The sequence below is a fragment of the Hypanus sabinus genome, chromosome 3 (genome assembly GCF_030144855.1).
Source record: "Hypanus sabinus isolate sHypSab1 chromosome 3, sHypSab1.hap1, whole genome shotgun sequence".
Classification (NCBI taxonomy): domain Eukaryota; kingdom Metazoa; phylum Chordata; class Chondrichthyes; order Myliobatiformes; family Dasyatidae; genus Hypanus; species Hypanus sabinus.
In genome coordinates, this window is record NC_082708.1 from 170,290,762 (window position 1) to 170,314,210 (window position 23,449).

The 23,449-nt window shown below is 42.7% G+C and overlaps 1 protein-coding gene across 11 annotated transcripts in view; it reads left to right on the forward strand.

The window, feature by feature from the left end:
* LOC132391901 (leucine zipper putative tumor suppressor 3) overlaps positions 1–23,449 on the forward strand; it is a 234,527-nt gene that overhangs the window by 160,682 nt on the left and 50,396 nt on the right. The window contains exon 1 of one of the 11 annotated variants that reach the window (XM_059965655.1): positions 3,583–4,322. The exons of the other annotated variants lie outside the window; for them this stretch is intronic. The gene's annotated coding sequence lies outside the window, so the exon portion shown is untranslated. Of the gene's footprint in view, positions 1–3,582; positions 4,323–23,449 lie in introns of those variants that run through there. 11 annotated transcript variants of the gene reach the window in all.

A 23,449-nucleotide genomic window follows, 5' to 3' on the forward strand; every position in this document is an offset into this window, starting at 1 on the left:
TCTGTGGCTGTTCCCCTCAATAATAATGTTAGATACTATTGAGCGGGCAACTTACCAGGGGGAGCCTCAGTGACCGGGTGTCTGGCACTGAGTCTGGTGTTGTGGCTCAGAAAAGCAGAGAAGTGTAGAGGACTGTAGTGTTGATAGGAGATTCATTAGTCAGAGGAACAGAGATGAATCTCTATCTCTGTTAGATAGAGACACCTGGATGGTATGTTGCCTCCCTGGTGCAAGGATCAGGGATGTCTCAGATCATGTCCATGGCATTCTCAAGGGCAAGAGTGAACAGCCAGAAGTCTTGGTACATATTGGCACTAATGATCTGGGTAGACAAGGTGAGGTGGTCCTGAAGAGAGATTTTTAGGGAGCTAGGTAGAAAGCTGAGAAACAGGACCTCCAGGGTAGTAATCTCTGGATTGATGCCTGTACCATGTGCCAGTGTGAGGGTAAGAATAGAACGATGTAGCAGGTGAATGTGTGGCTGAGTAACTGGTGCAGGGGACAGGGATTTCGATTTCTGGATCATTAGGATCTCTTCTGGGGAAGGTATGACCTGTACAAAAAGTATGGGTTACAGCTGAACTGGCGGGGCTCCAATATCCTTGCTGTCAGGTTGGCTAGTGTTGTTTGGGTTAGTTTAAACTAATTTGGCAAGGGGATTGGAACTGAAGTGATAGTGCTGAAGATGAGGTGGTTGGGTTACAATCAGAGGCAATGTGTAGTGAGACTCCTAGCAAGAAGAGGCTGATGATGGGGCAAAATTGCAGACAACAAGATGAGGTGCAACGTAAAAGATGGACAAAATCAAAAAGGGTAAATACAGGACTAGAGGTGATATATTTGAATGTGTGCAGTATACAGAATAAGGTTGATGAACTTGTAGCACAGTTACAGATTGGCATTTATGAAGTTGTAGGCATTACTGAATCATGGCTGAAAGAAAATTATAGCTGGGACTTTAATGTCCAAGGATACACATTATATCAAAAGGATAGACAGGAAGGCAGAGGGGTGGTGTGACCATGTTGGTAAAAAAATGAAATTAAATCATGATAAGGAGGAGATATAGGGTCGAAATATGTTGAATCATTGTGGATAGAGCAAAAGAACTGCAAGGGTGATAGGACCCGGATGGGAGTTGTACACTGAACCCCAACTGCTCTGGAATAGGTGTTGTGCAATGAACTGTAATTGATTAGCAAGGTTAAGGTAAAAGAACCCTTAGGGACAAGCAATCTTAATAAAATCAAATTCACCCTGAAAAGTGAGAAAGAGAAGCTAAAGTCAGATGCATCAGTATTATAGTAGAGTAAAGGGAATTACAGAGGCATGAGAGGGGAGTTGGCCAGAATTGATTGAAAAAGAACACTGGCAGTGATGACAGCAGATCAGCGATGGATGGAATTTCTGGAAGCAATTTGGAAGGCACAGTATATGCACATCCTAAAGAGGAAGTAGTATTCTACAGGCAAGATGGCTAACAAGGGCAGTCAAAACCAACAAAAACCCCAAAAGAGGGCATATAATACAGCAAAAATTAGTGGGAAGGAAGTGGATTTGGAAACTTTTAAATACCAACAGAAGGCATCTTAAAAAGTCATTAAGAAGGTAAGGATAGAATATGAAAGTAAGTTAGCCAATAATATTAAAGAGGATACCAAAAGTTTCTTCAGTAACATAATGTAAAAGAGGCAAGAGTGGATATTGGACTGCTGGAAAATTATGCCGCAAAGGTAGTAATGGGGGGGTGGGGAGGGGAGGTCAAGGAAATAGTGGATGAACTGAATAAGTATTTTGCATCAGTCTTCTCTGTGGAAGACACTAGTAGTATGGGGAAAGTTCTAAGCATCAGGGGGTTTGAAGTGTGTTAAGTTACCATAACTAGAAAGAAGGTTCTTGGGAAACTGAACGATCTGAAGGTAGGTAAATCGCCTGGACCAGATGGTGTACACCACAGAGTTCTGAAGAAGGTGGCTGAAGAGATCATGGAGGTATTAATAATGATCTTTCAAGTATTACTAGATTCTGGAATGGTTCCGGAGACTGAACAATTGCTAATGTCACTCCACACTTCAAGAAGGGAGAAAAGCCAAAGAAAGGAAATTATAGGCCAGTTAGTCTGACCTCAGTGGTTGGGAAGATGTTGGAGTCAATTGTTAAGGATGTGGTTTTGGGTACTTGGAGGCATATGACAAAATAGACCAAAGTCAGCATGGTTTCCTCAAGGGAAAATCCTGTCTTACAAATCTGTTGGAATTCTTTGAAGAAATAACAAAGGATAGACAAAGGAGATTCTGTTGGTGTTGTGTGCTTGGATTTTCTGAGGGTCTTTGACAAATTGCCACACATGAGGCTGCTTAACAAACTATGAGACCATGGAATTATGGGAACGATTCTAGCATGGACAAAGCAGTGGTTGATTGGCAGCAGGAAAAGAATGGGAATAAAGGGAGCCTTTTCTGGTTGTCTATCGGTGACTAGTGGTGTTCCACAGGGGATTGTGTTCTTTTTATGTTATATGTCAATGATTTGGATGATGGAATTGATAGCTTTGTTGCTAAGTTTTCAGATAATATGAAGATAAGTGGAGGGTCCGGTAGTTTTAAGCAAGTAGAGAGGCTACAGAAGAATATAGATGGATTAGGAGAATGGGCAAAGAAGTTGAAGATAGAATATAGTATCGGGAAGTGTGATGGTCTTGCACTTTGGTAGAAGAAATGAAAGGGTTGACTATTTTCTAAAATACAAAATACAAAAATCTGAGGTGCAAAGGGATTTGATAGTCTTTGTGCAGGATTCTCTAAAGGTTAATTTGCAGGTGGAGTCTGTGGTGAGGAAGGCAAATGTGATGCTAGCATTCATTTCAAGAGGACTAGAATATAAAAGCAAGGATGTAATGATGAGACTTTATAAAGCACTGGTGAAGCCTCACTTGGAGTATTGTGAGCAGTTTTGTGGCCCTTATCATGGAATGTGCTTAATTTGGAGTGGGTTCAAAGGAGGCTCATATGAAGACTGTTTGATGGCTCTGAGCGTGTATTCACTGGAACTTAGAAGAATGAGGGGTGGCTTCATTGAATGGTGAAAGGTCTTGACAGGATTGATGAGGAGAGGATGTTTCCTGTGTGGGAGTCTCGAAGACCAGAGGACATTTCCTCAGAATGGATGGGTGTCCTTTTACAACAGAGATGAGGAGGAATTTCTTTCACCACAGGGTGGTGAACCTGTGGAATTTGTTGCCACAGGCAGCTGTGGAGGCCAAGTCTTTGTGAATAATCAAGGCAAAGGGTGATAGATTCTTGATTGGTCAGGGCATGAAGGGATACGGAGAGAAGGCAGGAGATTGAGACTGGGAGGAAAAATGGATCAGCCATGATGAAATGATAAAGCAGACTCGATGGGCCCAATAGCCCAAATCTGCTCCTACAGCTTGTGGTCTTATAAAATATATTATTGATTGGAATGTTCCTTCAAGTCCTCCAATCTGCAAACCAACTTGAATTATAATATCCCTTAAATAAGGTAATCTTTAAAGAATAATATGACACCATAATACAAGAAACTGAAAGAAGGGGATGGTGTCTTTGCAGGAGGCAGGGTAGTCCAGCTGTGTGAGTCCATGTAAATCGAATAGTGTGGTTTCTGAGATGGAGACAGATGTTCAGAAAAGGGAGAGAAGTGTCAGAAATAGCCCGCATGACTTTTGAGGGCAGGGTGGAAATTGGCGGTAAAGTTAATAAAACCGACAGGTTGCGCATCAGTGCGAGATGCAGCACCAATGCAGCCGTCATTTTGTGATCTTGCCGTGCCCGAACCGGAGCTGGTGTATTTGACCGCAGTAACAACGACTTTGTCTCAATTGATTCGTTGAAAGTGAAATGTTGAAAGCAATCTGGTGCGAAGCATTAAGGCGCTCCCGTCTCCCCGCGGAAAGAATTCCTGACTTCCGATTGCCCGACAGTTAAAACTCCTGTGTTTGTTTTTCCTGCCGCGGGGTGGTTTCTCTCGGATGGAATCAACAATCTCGGTAGCCTTTTTGCCCACGTTACACAGAAGGGATTGTGAGTCAACCACATGTCACTGGACGGGCTTGGCTTGTTGTTTACTTTCCGAGGCTGCAGAATGTCCCTTAACCCCTCCCAGGTTGGAGGTGCGAGTGTGAGTGCCTCTTCCCTCCTGCATTGCAGCATCTGTGGCAAGGTCGGCGGCGCGCTCATCAAGTGTCCATTGCACTTCACAGTGAGACATGACCTCTTGCACCAGCTTCCCGAAACATTTGCTGCATTGCAGACGACAAAATGCATTTAAGGAGGAGCTGTGAGGTAAAGATTTTTACTTCTTTTCAGGCTCATTTTACTTTTGCGCGTAACGCGTTACCGAAGAGTCGTTGAATACAGCCGCTCGGTGATCCACGGCGAGCTCTCCAGTGGCTCTGGGGCGTTCCGTTCACTTGGTGACTTCGGCGTTTTCAGTTGCCGGGTATCTACGACGATAGTGGGCCACTCAGCCCTTCGAACCTGTTCCGCCACTCAGGGAGATCCTAATTTTTGGGTCCCATCTTAACTTTACGTGGTTTATTTAGTAACCTTTAATCCCTCCGTACAACAAAACACCGTCAATTCCAGCCAACAGTAGACAGTGGTGATCGGATTTCCATTTTCCTGAAGAAATTCCAACCCGGGATATCCCGCCGTTAGCTACAGACTAGGTTTCGAGGTGTTAGTGGGTAACGAGTGTGGGAACACAAAGATGCTCTGGTAAAAGGATGGACGTATGTTGGAATATTCCTTCCAGGAGGTCCTGTATAGTTTTAGCCCTTCGGCCCAACTCGTCCTTTCCGACCAAGATCCATCCACATTTTAGCATTTGGCTGCGTTTGGCCTCAAGCCCTCTAAATGTTTTCTATCCATGTACCTGGCCAAGGGCTGCTTAAGTATTGCAGCCAGTGGAAAAGAAAAATCGAGTTCAAGTCGCTGTAATGGTCTCTGACCAAAACATTAACTCTGATCCTCTTTCCACCAATACTGACTGACCTGATGAGTTTCTGATTTTATTTCAAACTTCCAGCGTCTGCAGACTTTTTAAACTTTCAAAATATTTCTGTAAGTGCACTTATTGGGATCATAGACAGCCTGAGCTAACAGGTGTCATATTTGGAGTGTTGTAAACTGTTGGTACCGTAAGCTGGATGTGAAGCCAGTGCGGAAAGGAGAGAAAATTTAGATGATACTGATAACTAGGGATACATAAAAAACTGCAGGTGTTAAAATCTGGAGCAAATAGAATCAAACTGATGGAGAAAGTTGATAACTAGAGACTGGAATCAATGAGAGATTTTCAAGGAGCAGGAGAGGTTCAGTGTCGAGACACAGAGCTTGTGGGCACCAAGACTGTTCATTTTGGCCTCTCTGAGTGGTAACAGACCCATTGGCTCACTGACTCCAGGCTGGTTGTCAAACATTAATTGTACAGGAATCTGAATTGTTCTCGGCACATTTCCTTCCACTCCCACCAGCTGGCCCCGCCCCAAATTTTCTCACACATTCGGATACTCAAGTAATTTATGATGGTTTTTTAACATACCAACCTGGAATGTGGGAGGAAACCAGAGCACCTGGAGGAAACTCTCCGTCACAGGAGTAACATGCAACTTTCATGTAGAAGGCAGCTGAGATCAGGACTGAACTGGGCTGAGACAATGTGCTGACTTAGTTTATGGACGCTATCTGAGGAATTTGTTCCAGAACAACTTCCACACTGGCGTCAGCTGTACTAAATGGACATAAAAGAAAATGGAATATTCAGTGGGCCAGGCAGCGTCTCTGGGGGAAGTAAGGGGTTTCAGATCAATGGCCTTCTATCAGGCTTTGGGTAAAATATTAACTCTATCTCATTTTCCACAGATGCTGCCTCACCTGCTGAATCAGTTTTATTTAAATTTCAGATTTTTAACTGAAGACACTTAGACAGAGTTTTAACTGAAGACACTGAGGGGCATATCACCCAAACACAGGCAAATGGCCAAATTCATATGTATATTTAAGGTAGAAGGTGATAGATTCTTGATTAGTCAAGGCATGAGGGGATACAGAGAAGGCAGGTGATTGGAACTGGGAGGAAAATTGGATCAGCCATGATGAAATGGTGAAGTAGACGATGGGCCAAGTGGCCTAATTCTGCTCCGATATTTTATGGTCTTATGGTCTAAATGGACTAGCTCAGGAAGATGCCTTGGTTGCCATGGATGAGTTGGGTCAACTGGGTTGTTTCCATGCTGTATATGTCTATGACTTTTAACAGTTGCCAGTTATTTTGCTTTTTGACTATATTAAGCCAATGGCCTGCAGTGGGACTCTGCAGGATTTGTGTGAGAGCTTGGCACTGTAAGCATTCCTGTTGCTGATGAGGCATAAGACTTTGTGTGGACACAGCAGGCTGTGCATGTTTACTGTGCACAAGGGCCACTCCCCTAATCAGTCTGCAGTTGGCAGTTTGCACAGAGAAGGTCAGATGCATGACGGATTGTGAGGAACTAGGACAAGGCAATAGAGTGGTGTCCGAGGTTTAGTAGAGTGGAGGGTTGGGGTGGTGGACATAGATTGGCCATCAGGTCTTGGTTCAGGGCATAGGCTTGGTTGTAATTGATTGGTGAGGAAGAAGGATCTGATTAGCTATCCAGCAGTAGTATTTGTGAGTGGCATGCAATGGATGGGCATACAGCGGAACTGATGTGGCATTTGGTCTCTTTTTGCACTACTTATTTATTATTTTAATATCGATTTCTTAGTCATAGAAAAGTACAGCACAGAAACAGGCCAATCATCCCATCTAGTCCATACTGAACCATTCAAACTAATTGGTCTCTTTGACCTGCATCTGGACCATAGCCCTCCATACTGGACCTGTCTAAACTTCTGTTAAAGGTTGAAATCGAGCTCACATGCACTACTTGCAGTGGCAGCTCGTTCAAACACTTTCACAACTCACTGAGAGAAGATGTTTCCCCTCATCTTCCCCTTAAACATTTCACCTTTCACCTATGGCCTACACTTGTAGTAGTAAAAGCTTGCTTGCATTTACCCAATCTATATCCATCATAATTTTGTATACCTCTATCAAATCTCCTCTTAATCTTCTACATTCCAAGAAATGAAGTCCAAACCTATTTATAACTCAGGTCCTCCAGACCTGGCAACATTCTTGTAAATTTTTTCTGTACCCTTTCAACCTTATTTACATCTTTCCTGTAGATAGGTGACCAAAACTGCACACAATACTCCAAATTAGGCCTCACCAAGGTCTTATACAACCTCAACATAGCATCCCATCTCCTCTTCTTGATACCTTGATTTATTTTTAAACAACCCTATCTAGCTGTGATGCAACTTTCAACAAATTATGGACCTATATTCCCAGATCCCTTTGTTCGATCACACTCCTCAGAGCCCTACCGTTCACTGTGTAAGACCTAACCCAGCTACTCCTATCGATGTGACACCCTCTTATTGCAATTCATAACTTATTGATGTATTGAGTTTTACTGCTGCCGCTACTCCTGCCAGATGTTAATAAACTTGATTCTGATTTGATGTGGTCTGGTTTCACTAGTGAGAGGTGTTATTGACCCTGGGTGCACTGGTCAGGGTTGGCCAATCATGGTCCTTTTATATGTCTCTGAAATAGCCATCCACATGTGATTAGAATTCGTGTAACACCATTCGGATTCAACTGTACTCTGCTAATTGTCTCTGTACACGGCCTTTAAGATCTGTGTGGGATCTTTAGACCCTGCTTTGGGAGGGTCAGGAGGTGCTTCAGTAAATAAGACAAGATTGGATAGATTTTTGCATAGCAGGGGAATTAAGGGTTAAGGGGAAGAGGCAGGTAGGTGGAGAGGAGTCCATGGCCAGATCAACCATGATCTTATTGAATAGCGGAGCAGGCTTGATGAGCCAGATGGCCTACTTCGGTCCCTACTTCTTTTGTTCTTATGCTTTACTGGGTAGACACTTGGATAGCTTGGGAAGTAACGCCACGTATGCTGGGCTGGTGTGTACTTCTGATAGATAGATGTGAGTTTCACAGTGCTAATCCTGCATTCTCTCTTCTCCCCATACCATTGGGTCAAAGATACAGAAACCTGAAAGCATATAACACCAGACTCAAAGGCAGCTTCATGCCACTGATACAAGACTGTTGAACCTAGTACAATAAGATGGACTCTAGACCTCACAGTCTCCTCGTTATGGCCTTTCACCCTACTGACTGCCTGCACTGCACTTTCTCTGTAACATTGTGCATTCTGTTACAGTATTTCCTTTGTACTAACTCAGTGTACTGATGTGATGAAGTGAACTGCATTGATGACAGTGCAAAACAAAGCTTTCCACTCTACCTCTTTAATAAACCAACTTGCCATGTTAAATGGCCACGGGCCAGGCATTTCCAGTCATCTGTGGGGACGTTGTACTATACCAAGAAGGCTAGCAGTACATCTTAGAATCACTTTCTCCATCCCCCTGGTAACCTCCTGCTGTAATAGAGTTTGAAAATAGTTACTGAATTGAATTGACTTTATTACTTAACATCTTTCACATACATGAGGAGTAAAAATCTTTGTTACGTCTTCGTCTAAATGAACAATGTGCAATATTGCAGTCAGATTTATTTTCTTTCTGAAAGGTGGTTATAATTAGAGGTATCTGAAGACCCAGCACATGTTTTTTTTATTCCCTTCCTTTGAAATCAGGCCTGTGAATTTGTGTTGGATATTGTTCTCCATCGAGTTTTTAAAGCATCAGCAGGGATGTTGTTGGCTGATACGTTCATGTTGGCTGTTAGCTGGGGGACTGCCTTTTTTGACTTCGAAATGGACAGTAAATGCTGGCTTTTCCCTTGTGCTATAAATGTATGCAAAGTAACTAAAGGTTGCCAACTCTAGTTGGTTAGATTCAAAGAGATATACTGGATGGACTTTGATAATAAATTTACTTTGAACTTTGAGCCCTCCACACTCGCCCATCGCAAGCTAAGGCTCAAGATTTGTCCTCTAACTACACTATTTCCAGTGACCAAGTGGAAAGAGGAGAACTGCCCTTGCTATTCCCCCTCCCTCCCCTAATTACCAATATTTTTCAGAGTGGAAGTAAAGTTGCTGAAATGAAATTAAGAGACCTTAAAACCATGGAGTCAGGAAACCTCCCTTAAAGAATGAAGATGAAGCTATATACCAAGGAAAGGAATTGAATTTCTCTGTCTTTTTTCACCGTAGGGTTTTCCAAGGTGCCACAGTGTCAGTAACACATTCGTTCAAATTTTTGTCACTATTGTGATACACCAATTAACACAGAAAATTCCCATAATCAATATGAGAGCGTAAAAGCTACATCATTGCATTTAGCAGTAATGGTTAATTGGATTAAAGATTAAATATTAGCTTTATTTGTCAGAAGTACATTGAAACATAATGTGTGTCCATGACCAACACAGTCTGAGAATGTGCTGGTGACTGCCCGCAACAGTGGGTGTACTGTGTTGGCGCCCATGCTGCCAGCGCCAACATAGCATGCCCACAGCTTACCAGCCCTAATCATACATTACTGGAATGTGGGAGGAAACTGAAGCATCTCCATATGGTCACGGAGAGTACTTACAAACTCCTTACAGGACAGTGGCAGGACTTGAACCTAGATCACTGGCACTGTAAAGAGGTATGCTAACCGCTTCACTTCTGTGCTGCCCCAGGGAAATAGAGTTCAAAATAGTAGAGGTGTGGTTCTGAAATTGGGGTAAGAGAAAAGGCCAGGACTCGGCAGCAGCCTTTGAGTTTAAAGCCAGGCTTGAAACAATATGAAATAGCAGATTGTAAAGCCATCTGCAGCCAGCAGAAACCTCATAAATGTTGGTGCCAAGAATGACATCAGAGGCTGGGCATGAGCTGGAGGGCCAGTGTTTAAATGCTTTTGTGGACACCACAACCAGACACTAAGCACCAAAGGAAGTCCCTTTTCCCATTTCCAATTCAGGTCGTATGATGGAAAAACTGTGGATTGTGACGTTGGCCTCAAAATCCTACGACACGGTGTGATATTGCAATTGGCTTTTCGATGTCATGTGCACCACGATGGTGAAAAGCTTTCATTTGTGTGCTGTCCAGACAGATCATGCCGTACAAAGTTTGTGTGATTCATCTGTGGCCCCATCCACAACCTCTGTCCACTCAGTGGGTACAGCAGAAGTGATGAAATTCCCCATCCCCTTTGGTGTATCTGTGGGTATATTGTAAGACCATAAGTCATAGGAGCAGAGTTAGGCCACTGGGGCCTATTGAATCTGCTCTGCCATCAAATCATGATTGATTTATTATCCCTCTCAATTTCATTCCATTGCCTCTTCCTGTAAATTTGACTTCCATACTAATCAAGAATTTATCAACCTCCACTTTAAATATACCTAATGTCTTGGCCTCCACAGTCGCTGTGGCAATGATTTCCACAAATTCACCACCCTCTAGCTAAAGAAATTCCTCCTCATCTGTGTTCTAAAGGGACATATCTTGATTCTGAGGTTTTTCCCACTGTCCCTAGACTCCCCCACTATAGGAAACATCTCCACGTCAGCTCTGTCTAGGCCCTTCAATATTCGATAAATTTCAATGAGAATCCTCCTCATTCTTCTAAACTTCAGCAAGTAAATGCCTGGAGCCAACAACCACTCCTCATATGTTAACTCTTTCATTCTTGGGATCATTCTTGAGAACCTCATCTGGACCTTCTCTAATGCAACACATCTGCAATGCCAGTTCTAACCAAGCCGATTGCTGTTGCTGGTGACCCTGGCAAATTTATTATACTTGTATACTTGTACCTCCAATCACTCCAATAATGACTGTCAACATTACTGTCCCAAAACTTGAAAATATGCATTCGACCCTTTATTAGTTATTAGCAAACATACAATCTTGAACTGATGTAAATAAGCGTGACTAAGCGGATAAAAGATATGACATCCGTCAGCCCCCAGCTCCAAACTGCCCTAAACAAAGCATGAATACAAAACTTATTTCCTCGGATTTACCACAACCCCCACTTGTGACTAGTTGCCATAATAAACGCACAACACAGAATACAATGCAGATAGAGAACAGGTGCATCTACAACATCCTCTTTTATAGATAAAGAGGTACTTTGTGTTCTATGTCTCGCCACAGGCTCTGAGCAAACCTTCTCTCAATATTGCTGTTGTTCCTTTTTCAAAACCTATCTGTGAATGTCACAGAAACAGAATTTCAGAGTTAAACAAAGTTTATTTTGCGCTTGGTCACACCAGTCACTTGACTGATATACTCAAAAGGAAAGTCTCAGCATTTTTTAAGAGAGGTTACTTGCATAAGTTCTAAACAAGTAAAAGAAAGCACAGTGTCCCTTTTACTAGTTACTTGTTCAACCTGTTATTGAGTCGATAGTGACCCAGATGAAAATGACAAGCAGGTATTTGAATGACCTCACAATGAACCCTTTTCTATAAGGGGAGAGAATGGTTGTTGAGAGCTTTTTATTGTGACAGCTCTTTTTATTGTAAGAAGCAAAATTCAGAAAATGTTTGTCAGGTCAGTCAGTATTTGTCCAGCAAGAAATGAAGGAATGAAGATTACATCTGCACCAACAATTGAAACTGGAGATACTCTGGGTGAACTACAGATGTTTCCAAATGTTACTAACAGGGAAGGAGTGCAGAAAAGATTTACAAAGATGTTGCAAGCATGTGAGGAATTGAGTTATAGGGAGAGATTGACAGGCATGGACTTTATTGCTTGGAGACTGAGAGGTAATCTTGGAGGTGCATAAAATCATGAGGGGTATAGATCGGGTAAATGGACTCAGTCTTTTTTGTGGAGTTGGGGGATCATCAGCTAGAGGGCATGGGTTTAAGGTGAGATGGGAAAAGATCTATGATGAACTTGAGCGCATCTTTTATTTTACACAGAGGTTAGTAAATATGTGGAACGAGCTGTAAGAGGAAGTGATTGATGCAGATACAATTTAAAAAAAATAAAAAGACAGTTGGTCAGGTACATGGTTAGGAAAGGTTTAGAAGGTTATGAGCCAAATATTGACAATTGGGACTATCTTGGTTGGCATGGTCCAATTGGGCCAATGGACCTGATTCTGTGCTGTATGACTCGCTAAAGAAAACAGGACAAGGCTTGATGCTGGCTGCTGATTTGTCAGTCCTGTTGGGCACTGCAGCTTGAAGTACAGTTCATCCCATCTCTTCCTGTTGTGGGGTGAGGGATGGCCATCAGATTTGGATGCTATATGGAATGAAATTTGTTGGTTACAAAGTACTCTGGGCTGGGAATGAGGGAGGGGCTTGACTTTGCAACAGACAATATATAAATGCAAGACAGAAGGACTGCTGATGGTAGAAACTGGAGCAAAATATAAACCACTGAATAACTCACTGGTCAAGCAGCGTCTGTGGAGGAAAAGGAATGGTGACATCTTGGGTCAAAACCCTGATGTACAGATGTTGCTTGACCTGCTGAGTTATTCCAGCAGTTTATTTTTTCCATATAGAAGCCAGGTTTAATTTTTCTTTGTGTGGGGAAAATCACCAGTGATTTCTTCCTAATGTTTTGTAACTTTATGATTTTGCCATTCTGCTGTGGATTTCTGTAGGGTCACATGGTACCCATGGTGAGTTAGCCAATTAGATACAAAATTAGCAAGGTGGGAGGAGTCAGCGAGTGTTGGTCATGGGCTGCCATTTGTCAGATTAGTGACCTGCGACTAGCGGAGTGCCACAGGGATTGGTGCTGGGTTATATGGTTCAACATCATTTATGATGATGCCTTGGATGAGAATGTACAGTACTGTACAAAAATCTTAGGCACATATATATAGCTAGTGTGCCTAAGGCTTTTGCACGGTACTGTACTTGTCAACGTGGAGCGAAGAGTGAGTTTGTAAATCTGTCGGGAGCAAAGGATATTGGGTATGGTGAGGGTGGAGGCCCATGGGAGGGGTATGGGACAGGTGGCAGAGAATGAGTGTCAGGAGCAGGGACACACTCAGCCCTCACACCAGGCAAGGTCATTTGATTCCAAACAATTGGTTTACTGATCTTTATGGAATGTCTCTCTGGCGCTTCCAGCTCCATCCCCTCTCGCTTCCCTTTTTTCCCCACAAGGATTCCCCTCTCCCTTCCCCGTCCCACCAGAGACCCATATCAGAATCAGGTTTATCATCACTCATCTATGTCATGAAACGTTTTTTTTTTTGCGGCAGCAGTACAGTGCAATACATAAAATTACTATGGTAACTGTGCAAAAGTCTTAGGCTCTATATGTGTGCCTAAAATTTTTGCACAGTAAGGTAGCTGGCACGATTAATAACTTAGTGGATGACACTAAAATCTGCTGGTATGGTAGATGGTGAAGGTTACCTAGAAAGGAAGAATGGGGATATTGTGAATGGAGATGAATCTGAAGGCTGTAGTGTTCCCTGTGCTCTTGTCCTTCTTGGATCTCATGGACCTGACGAGCTAGCCCATCTAATCAGTGCCAGTTGTGTGAATGAGCTGTCTATTGACTTTAATTATCCTTGCAATATTTTCACTAAGTTTCAGAGATATAGTAATGAAACAGGCCCCTTAGTGCCATCTGTAAGTCATCCACTCACACTCATTCTATATTAATGCCATTTTATTCTCTCTCTGTTCCCAACCATTCCTCCCAGATTTGACTACTTGTACACTAGGGCTAATTTACAATGACCGATTGCATAGAACATAGAAGCGTACAGGCCCTTCAGCCCATGAGGTTGTGCTGGCATTTTATCCTACCCCAAGATCCCATCATTTTTCTTTTTATCCATGTGCTTATCTAAGTGTCATTAAAATGTCCCTCGTGTACCTGCCTCTACCACTAACCCTGCAGCATGTTCCATGTACCCACTACTCTCTGTTTGGGGAAAAAAATCTGACATCCTGCCGGTACTTTCTAATGTTCATCTTAAAATTATGCCCTCTTGCATTAATCATTTCCACCCTTGGAAAAAGGCACTGGCTGTCCACTCTTTTATGCCACTTGTCATCTCATAACCTCTATCAAGTTAACTCCCCCCCCTCCCCATGTTCCAAGGGGAAATGCCTTAGCTTGCTCAATGCCCTTGAGATGTCGGAGGAGAGCAGAGCACTTGGAGTATGTGGAAACTCCACACAGACGGAGGTCAGGACTGAACTCCTGGCTCTGGCACTGTGAGGGGGTGACTCAAAGTTCAAAGTTACTTTATTATCAGGCTACATATATGTCACCCATATGCAACCCCGAGATTCATTTTCTTGTGGGCATTCACAGTACATACAAAGAAACAATAGAATCAAAGAAAAAATGTACACTAACAAAGACAGATAAACAATCAATGGGCAAGAGACTACAAATTGTGCAAATACAAAAGGGAAAAAAATGAATAAGTCATAAAATGAGTTGTTAAGTCCTTGGAAGTAAGTCCATTGGTTGTGGAATCAGTTCAGTATTGGGGTGAGTGAAATTATCCACTGTGACAGACAGATAGACATACTTTATTGATCCCGAGGGAAATTGGAAAGAGGAGCCTGATGGTTGAGGGGTAATATCTGTTCTTGATTCTGGTGGTGTGTGGCCTAAAGCTCTTGCACCTCCTTCCGGATGCCAGCAGTAGGGAGAGTGCATGACCTGGATGGTGGGAGTCTCTGATGATGGATGTTGCTTTCCTACAACAGTGCTCCTTGTGGATGTGTTCAGTGGTGTAGAGGGCTTTTCCTGTGATGGACAGGGCTGTATTAACTACGTTTTGTAGAGTTTTCCATTAAAGGGCATCAGTGTTTCCATGCCAGGCCATAATACAACCAGTCTGTATACTCGACACTGCACGTCCATAGAAGTTTAACAAAGTTTTTGATGGTATCCGAAGCTTTGCAAACTTCTAAGCAACTAGAGGCAGTGCCATACCTTGCATGTTAGACCCAGGACAGACCCTCTGAACAGATATCGCTGAGGAATTTAATGTTACTGACCCTCTCCATCTCTAACTCTACCAGTTACATGACTGTGCCAGCTCATTTCTTCCTCTAACATAGAATTTTTAATGGATTTTGCTTTTGCTGCTCATGCTGGCTAGGCATCATTATTATATCAAAACATCCTTCTGTGCAAAGGAATACTTCAAGATCTCTCCCACTCCTATATTTGTGATAAACCAAAATTTACACTTCCAGTTACAAACTCACAGCCCTTAGAATAATTTGTTTAAATTTATTTTAGCTGCTGATTTTTGACTGCCTCCATCAGATCTCCTTTTACCAATAAGCACAGCCCTGTTCTTTGTGTTGCTCCCTAACTAAAACACCGCAACCTGTTGTATGGTCCTACGGAAGTTATAGTCAAAACCAGTGGCCTCTTAGAGATTAGACTCATAAAGAGAATGTTTTTCACCCAGAAGTTCATGTGATCTGGAGATCACTGGTGGAAAAGCTCATCAGACTTCCTAAGTCCTTGGTTTTGTCAGAGGCTATGAGGCAGCAGATCAATGGCTGAAAAATGGAATAGTCCCTTTTGGTGTTTATTAGCTCACACTAATATAATGGGCTGGATGACCTACCGTAAATGGTCTGCTGTAAACATCATTAAAGCTGAAGGGATTAAGGTAAGAGGAAGGAGATTTTACAGGGAATCTGAAGGTTAAGTTTTATTTTACACAGGGAGTGGTTGATATCTGAGATTCCAAGGAAAGTGCTAGAATCAGATACAATTACAATGTCTAAGAAACATTTAGGCGAAGTATAGAATCATATGGTCCAAATGAGGGCAAATAGGTTCAGTCTAGATGGGCAAAAGATCACATTGGACTTGGTAGGCCGAAGGGGCCATTTCTATTTAGTATTTTCACCTATATCAGGATTAGTGATGATTTCCTCTATAATTAAAATTAATGACTTAACCAAAATGCTTTTGAGCTCCTCGTAAATCATTCAGTACATGGTTAAGAACCCACAGCACACACATACTATGGTTACCAGCTGAAGTTGGGAAAATAAAATGACCGAGAGAAGACGGACATTGCTCCAGATGCATAAGGAATGCAGAATAATGTGTCACACAGATAGGGAGGATAATAAACTTTTTCCTCAGAGTGAGGGTCTTTTAAAGAAGAGGGCATAGTTATAAGATGAGAGGGAGGGAACCTGAGGGGAATTTTTTCCACATAGATTGTAATTAGAATCTACAATGGGCTCCCTTGAGGTGTTGGAGACAGATACACTCCCATCTTTTAAAATCATCCAGACAAACACTTAGAAGGCTATGAGCCTAATGCAAGCAGGATTATTATAGATAAGTACAATAATCAGTATGTATATGATGGGCTGAACAGCCGTTTCTGTGATGTATGTCTCTATGAAAACTGACACTTTTGTTTGTTACCAAAGAAAGAAGGTAATGGCTTGAGTTTAACTGCACGGTATGGTCTGGGGGCTCCTCTCTTGGTATGACCTCTGTTGCCTGTGAGAAATTACCAGTTTTGTCTAACCTTTTCTAAATATATTTATTTTGGGCATAGAAGCACAGGGATTCTGTAGCACAGTGGAGCTCTGCTGTACAGTTTCCTCTCTCCAGCGGATTAGTGCTTTAATTAGTAGGAAATTTAAAGGAACCAAGTATGCGTGAAATGACAATAAGCCATTTGATCCCTCCCTGAGAAATAGGCTCCACAGTCGAACCTGACATGGGCTTCAGGCCTACTTACTTCATGCCTTGAGGTTAGACTCTGCAGACCATCCTAGCTCCAATTAGATCTTGAACTACATTAATCACCTTGACTGTCTGCGTCCCATGGCTTGATGTTGCATTTGAGCTGGAGAGTCAGACTCCACACAAAGTTCAGTTCTTCATGCTCTTTTGGCTCCATGGCCTGTTCACCAGTGATAGAGTCACACAACTCCCATCAAGACCTGCATTAACGAGGTTCATCGGGAGCACGTTTCAAAGAAGTAATTTCTTCAATGCTCATGCCTCTGCTCAAATTTCTGTATTTCTTCCTTTAACCATCTAGTTTCTTAGTTACATTCTGGGCTTTTATTCAATGTTGGTATGAGCCCGAAGAGTTGGCAATGCGCAGCTCATCTCCAAATTTGTACATACTGCATGTGCAGACTGCTATATCTTTTGCCTTGTGCCTGTAAAGTGGGTGCAATGGTATTCACCGTTTAAGCCAGTTCTATTCACCGAGGGGAAAATGACCTCTCATCCAGTCAGTGCACACAGTGCAAATACTGCTTGACAAAGTGTTGCAGAATGAGGTGGGATGGGTGTAAGCAGCTGTTCTCCCAAGTAGGAGAGTCCAAGGTGTAGCAGGTAGCATAATAGATAACATAAAGCTACTTAACAGCGCCAGCAACCTGCGTTCAATTCCACCATGTCTGTAAGGAATTTGTTCATTCTCCCATGATTGGGTTTCCTCCAGGAGTACTGCCACATTCCAAAGATGTATGGGTTAGTAGGTTAATTATTCAAACCGGCGCAATTGGGTGGTGAGGGCTTGTGGGGCCAGAAGGGCCTGATACTATGCTGTATCTCTAAATAAAAATAAACATATACAAATGGCTCGACTCAAAATTAGAATTTAGAGCAGAGAGCTGCTCTATTGACAGTGATAAGACTGGGGAATTGACATCTGTCCAGTGGTTGTGGCATAAATTAACCCAAACGCTTTAAGTCAAAGTTCAAGGTAAATTTATTATCAATGTGCATATATGTGAATATATACTACCCTGGGATTCATTTTCTTGCAGACATTCACAGTAGAACGTAGAAATACAATCGAATCAATGAAAAACTACACACAAAGATGGACAAACAATCAATGTGCAAAAGACAAGCTGTGCCAATACAAAAAACAAATAAATAATGCTGAGAACTTAAGTTGTAGAGATCTTGAAATTGAATCCATTGGTTGTTTTCGGTGTTGAGGCAAATGAAGTTACTCACGCTGGTTCAAAAGCCTGTTGTCGAAGGGTTACTACTGTTCCTGAACCCAATGGCGTGAGACCAAAGGCTCCTGTATCATGTAGTCGGCTTGCTTATGTGGAAAACAAATATAAATGGCAGTTTGTGTAAGCTGGTAGAGACCGCAGTAACATTTGAGGAGAAATTTGAAATATACGTGGAACATTAAGCAGATGGAGCATCTTCAGGAAGGTGGATTTTGGAGTGAAAAGGCAGCATTTTGGGAAAATAGTCACGAACCTGCCCTTCAGCGAATTATGATGCCAGACTTGTATATTTCTTTATTAGCTACCTCCTGTACTTAATGAAGTGGCCTCTGAGTAGATGTTCGAGGTCTGCTTTTGTAGCCCATCCACTTCAAGGTTTAATGTGTTTATTGTTCAGAGATGCTCTTCTGACCACCACTGTTGTTACACGTGGTAATTTGAGTTACTGTCGCCTTCCTGTCAGCTGGAATCAGTCTGGCCATTCTCCTCCAACATCTCTCATTAACAAAGCCGCAGAATTATTTTTGGCCACAGAACTGCCGCTCACTGGATGCTTTTTATTTTTTTGTACAATTCTCTGTAAACTCTAGAAGCTGTTGTGTGTGACAATCCCAGGAGATCAGTAGTTTCTGAGATACTCAAACCACCCCATCTGGCACCAATAATCATTCCAGTCACTTAGATCATGTTTCTTCCCTATTCTGATGTGTGGTCTGAGCAGCAACCGGACATCTTGTCCATGTTTGTGTGCTTCTGTGCATCGAGTTGCTGCCATATGATTGTCTGATAGATACTTTGCATTAATCCGCAGGTGTACCTAATAAAGTGGCCGCTGAGTGTGTAGTTCAGATTAAAGAGATGATAACTGCAGACTGATGTTGAAGCTGCAGGACCAAAGCTTTCGCTGTTTAAACAATGAGCTCACTGCTCAGTATTCCAGGATCATTCTTCTGCTGCAGAGATGGGAATAAATCAGGGATTTGGTATGAGTTTCAAACTGATTTATTTTGGATCAAACATGACAAGCTGAGAAAGGTGGAGAGAGCACCTGGTATTTGTGTTCAGAGAATAATCCAGTTGGGAGGCTGGTACTGGAGAGGAAAATATGACTGTTAAAAGACATAACTATTCTTGCCGGATGGGCCTTGAAAGTCCCAGGGGATGTTAAGAATACTTGCCGTGTTATTATATATAGCTGGATTACTCATGCAAATGGTGTGTAGTGGGACACTTTCCATCAATCTGTTGACACACTGTGCTGTCAACATGTTTGTTGAAGAGTCTTTCACAACTGTGTACTTCGAGCAACTTAGAATATACAACAACAGAAGACTGTCAAATTTGGGCAAATTATTCAAGAACTTTTCATAATATTGCTCATGGTGTTGCAAGACTGGCGAGGGCATGTCTATTTCATGTCACTGGTGGTAACCAGCTATTTCTTGCAGTCCATGTAATGTTGGAGCCATGGAACTTTACAGCACAGAAACAGGCCCTTCAGCTAACTTAATCCATGCCAAACCATTCATATAATTTGTCTAGTCCCATCGACCTGCACCCGGACTGTAGTCCTCTGTACCACTACCATCTATGTACCTATCTAAATTCCTCTTAAATGTTGAAATCAAACCCTTCATCCACCACTTCTGCTGGCAGATCATTCCACATTCACATCACTCTGAATGAATATGTTCCTCTTAACCTTTCACCTATAATCCATGACCTCTGGTTCTAGTCCATCCTCAATGGAAAAAGCCTGCTTGCATTTACCTTATCTATACCCCTCATAATTTTGTAAACTTCCATCAAATCTCTCCTCATTCCCCAAAGCTCTAGGGAATAAAATCATAACTTATTCAACTTTTCCCTATAAGTCAGATCCTCAAGTCATAGCAACATCCTTGTAAATTTTCTCTACATTCTTTCAGTCTGTCAACTGAGACTTTTCCAAAAGGTAGGTGACCCAAACTGTGCACAATACTCAGTGCAACTTTAACACAACATCCGTGTTATGTTCTACAATTTCTCATTCTTCCAGGGAATGCATTCTACTTATCATTCTCCACTCTGTATTCCAGCTTTGCTCTTTCCTTGGTCTGTGTCCAGATTCATCTCTTAACTCCATATACTGGTTTGAAGATGAGACTGCCAAATCTCAAATAATGATGAGTTGGAGCATAGGAAGGCAGTCCAGAGCCAAATGGCATGATGTGACCACAGCTTTTCCCTCGATGTCAGCAAACCTAAAGAGCTGTTTGTTTTTTTTAAGGAAGGGACATTGCTTTGATTTTATAGCCAATTGCATGAGTATAGTCATTTTCTTTTCTATATATGTGCCACTTGTTTGATACTTTCAAATTCTTGATGGTTTCCATGATAGATTTCAAGAGGGGGATGGTGTAATGTCCCGGTTTATATTAACAATGCTGAAGTTGAGATGGTTGAGAACTTCAAGCTTCTAGGTGTGAAGATCATCAATAGATTGTCCTGGTGCAAACACTTTGATGCCATGGCCAAAACATGCTCCATTACCTCTACTTTCTTAGGAGGCTAAAGAAATTTGGCTTGTCTCCTTTGACCCTCACCACCGTTTATAGATACACCAGAGAAAACACCCCATCGGGATATATCACTGTTTGGTATGGCAACTGCTCTGCCCCAGAAACTGCAGGGAGCTCAGCACATTGTGGAAATCAACCTTTTCTCCATCATCTTGAAAAATAATTCTTGCTGCAGAAAACCAGCCAGCATAATCGAAGACCCCACCCTGGACATTCTCTCTTCTCCCCCTTTCCTTCAGGCAGAAGGTACAAAAGTCTGAAAGTGTGTACCTGCACACTGAAGGACAGCTTCTATCCCACTGTTATGACTACTAAATGATTCCATTTGGACCACAAGATGAACTTCAGATCTCACAGTCTAGCCTTGTACTTTATTGACTACATTTTCTCTGTAACTGAGCCCTTCATATGGCATTCTGATTTTTCCTGTACTGCTTCAATGCAGTATTGCAATGATATGAAGACACGAGATTTAGATGTCCTGAGGAAGGGTCTTGACCCAAAACTTCGACTGCTTATTTCCCTGTATCGGTGCTGCCTGACCTGCTGAGTTCCGTGTGTGTGTGTGTGTGTGTGTGTGTGTGTGTGTGTGTGTGTGTGTGTGTGTGTGTGTGTGTGTGTGTGTGTGTGTGTGTGTGTGTGTGTGTGTGTGTGTGTGTGTGTGTGTGTGTGTGTGTGTGTTGAAATGATCTGTGTGGATGGCAAGCAAAATTTTTACCATCGTATCTCAGTACTTTGACTGACAATAATACACTAATTTGCAAATTTGCCCTGAATAATGAGAGGCACACAAGGTGATAAGAGGCATAGATTGAGTGGTTGGCCAGAGACCTTTTCCCAGGACGGAACTGACTAATATCAGGCGGAATCTTTCTAAGTGACTAGAAGAAAGCATGGGGGGGCTCATCAAATTCTGCAATCACTCTTGATACAAAGTTTCAACCCAGAACATCGACAGTTCCTCCCCCCTCACCCCACAGATGCTGCTTGACTTAGTGAGTTTCTCCAGCAGATTGTTACTCATGTTGGTGTAACCCCCTGGGTCGCCTCAGGCTCGCTCAGCTCGTTCTTGTCTAGGGGGAGCAGCCTTCGGCCCCGCCAAACTGGGTAATCAGCTGATGTGGATGCAGTCTGATGTCCCCGCCTCGCCCAAAACCAGACAGTACACCATATGCGATTAAATGAGTACAATTTATAAAGGTTACTATAACTAAGTGATTAATAACGATACAGTATATATGAAGAGAAAATTAAAGAAAAGGTGCCAAACTTATCAAAGTCCAAACCACTTCGTGCACAGCCGTTGGAGCTCAATTACTGAAGTCTTTTGGCCATCATTCGATCCCCTCCGAACTCCTCGACTCACAGCTCAGGACCCTCTGAACTCCTCGACTCTCCAAACAGCTCAGGACCCTCCGAGTGGTCAACCAAGCACATCTAGCTTCATCCCTCCCCCCTCGGAGAATCTCCCGGCCTCGGACCCCCCTTTGGGGTCCGATCCTCGCCCAGCTTAGAGCATTGCGTCCTCTCTCTCGACCCCCTCGTGCCGATCTGCCCAAAAGCCCGTCAACAAAAGCTTACAGACTCAGAAGAAACATTAATCCCCATTTGATTTACAAAGGAATACCATTCTCGTTATCAGTAAATTAGCATTCCTGCTAGTTAACAAAAGGAAACCCTTTCCCAACAGTAACAAAGAAAAAAAAGAAACCCCCTTTACATTGGTTTTACTGTCCAATGTGACCTACCAAGAGGCCGGGACTGTGCAGAGTAAACAGTGTGCTGCACAAGTCATTCATTTTCCCGTGCCAAGTGGCATTGACAATAACATTCTAACCATCCTGTAGTACCCTCATACTGATTGGCATGAAGAATGGATTGGGTAAGGATATCATATTTTCGTTCTCGAAATGACACGTGAACCAGGTGAATGTCTACTGCAATCCGTTTATTGTAGCCAATGCCCTTCAGGTTTATCTCCCAGATTACTCAGTTAATTGAATTACGAAGCCTCGTTGCTGCAGTCGACATTTGAAGTCGTGTCTGCCAAGTAACGGTCCAGGCTTCTAGACTGCTGGGCCGATTAAAGCTGCTCCACCATGTTGTGCTGGCAGGCAAAGGCTTTGCAACCAGACAGGTCCCCACCTTTTAGTTCATGCTGCCTTCTTCCTGCTGCCATGGAGAAGCAGGTACAGGAGCCTTAGGCCCCACACCACTCGGTTCAGGAAAAAATGACTACTCTTCAACCATCGGGCTCCTGAACCAGTGTCGATAACTTCGGTCATCCCAATTCAGAACGGATTCTTCAACCTGAGCACTCACTTTCAAGGACTCTACAACCCACGTTCTCAGTTTATGTTTTTTTTTGTGGTTTTTTTTGTCTATTTATCTTGCACAGTTTGCCACCTTGGTGTTTGTCAGTCCTTGTGCAGTTTTGCATTGGTTCTGTTGTATTTCTTTGTTTTACTGCGGATGCCTGCAAGAAAATGAATCTCAAGATAGAACATGGTGACATATACATACTTTAATAATAAATCTGGTTTGAAGGGTGTTGAAAGCAAGAGACACAGGAGGCTGCAGATGCTAGACTCTGGAGCTGGAGGAACAGTGAATCGGGCAGCATCTGTGGAGGGAGGGAGATAGTTGATGTTTTGGACCATGACCCTGCATCAGGATGAGAGTGCAGTATATAAGCACAGCCAGTAAAAAGAGGTGAGGGGAGGGGTGAGGCAGGAGCTGACAATTGATAGGTGAGAAGGGGAGATGGAGTCGTGGGGTGGGGGGAGAGCTGGAGATAGCTAGGCTGGCAGATAATTGGTGGAGGCGAGTAAGGGCTGCAGATAATGCAATCTGATAAG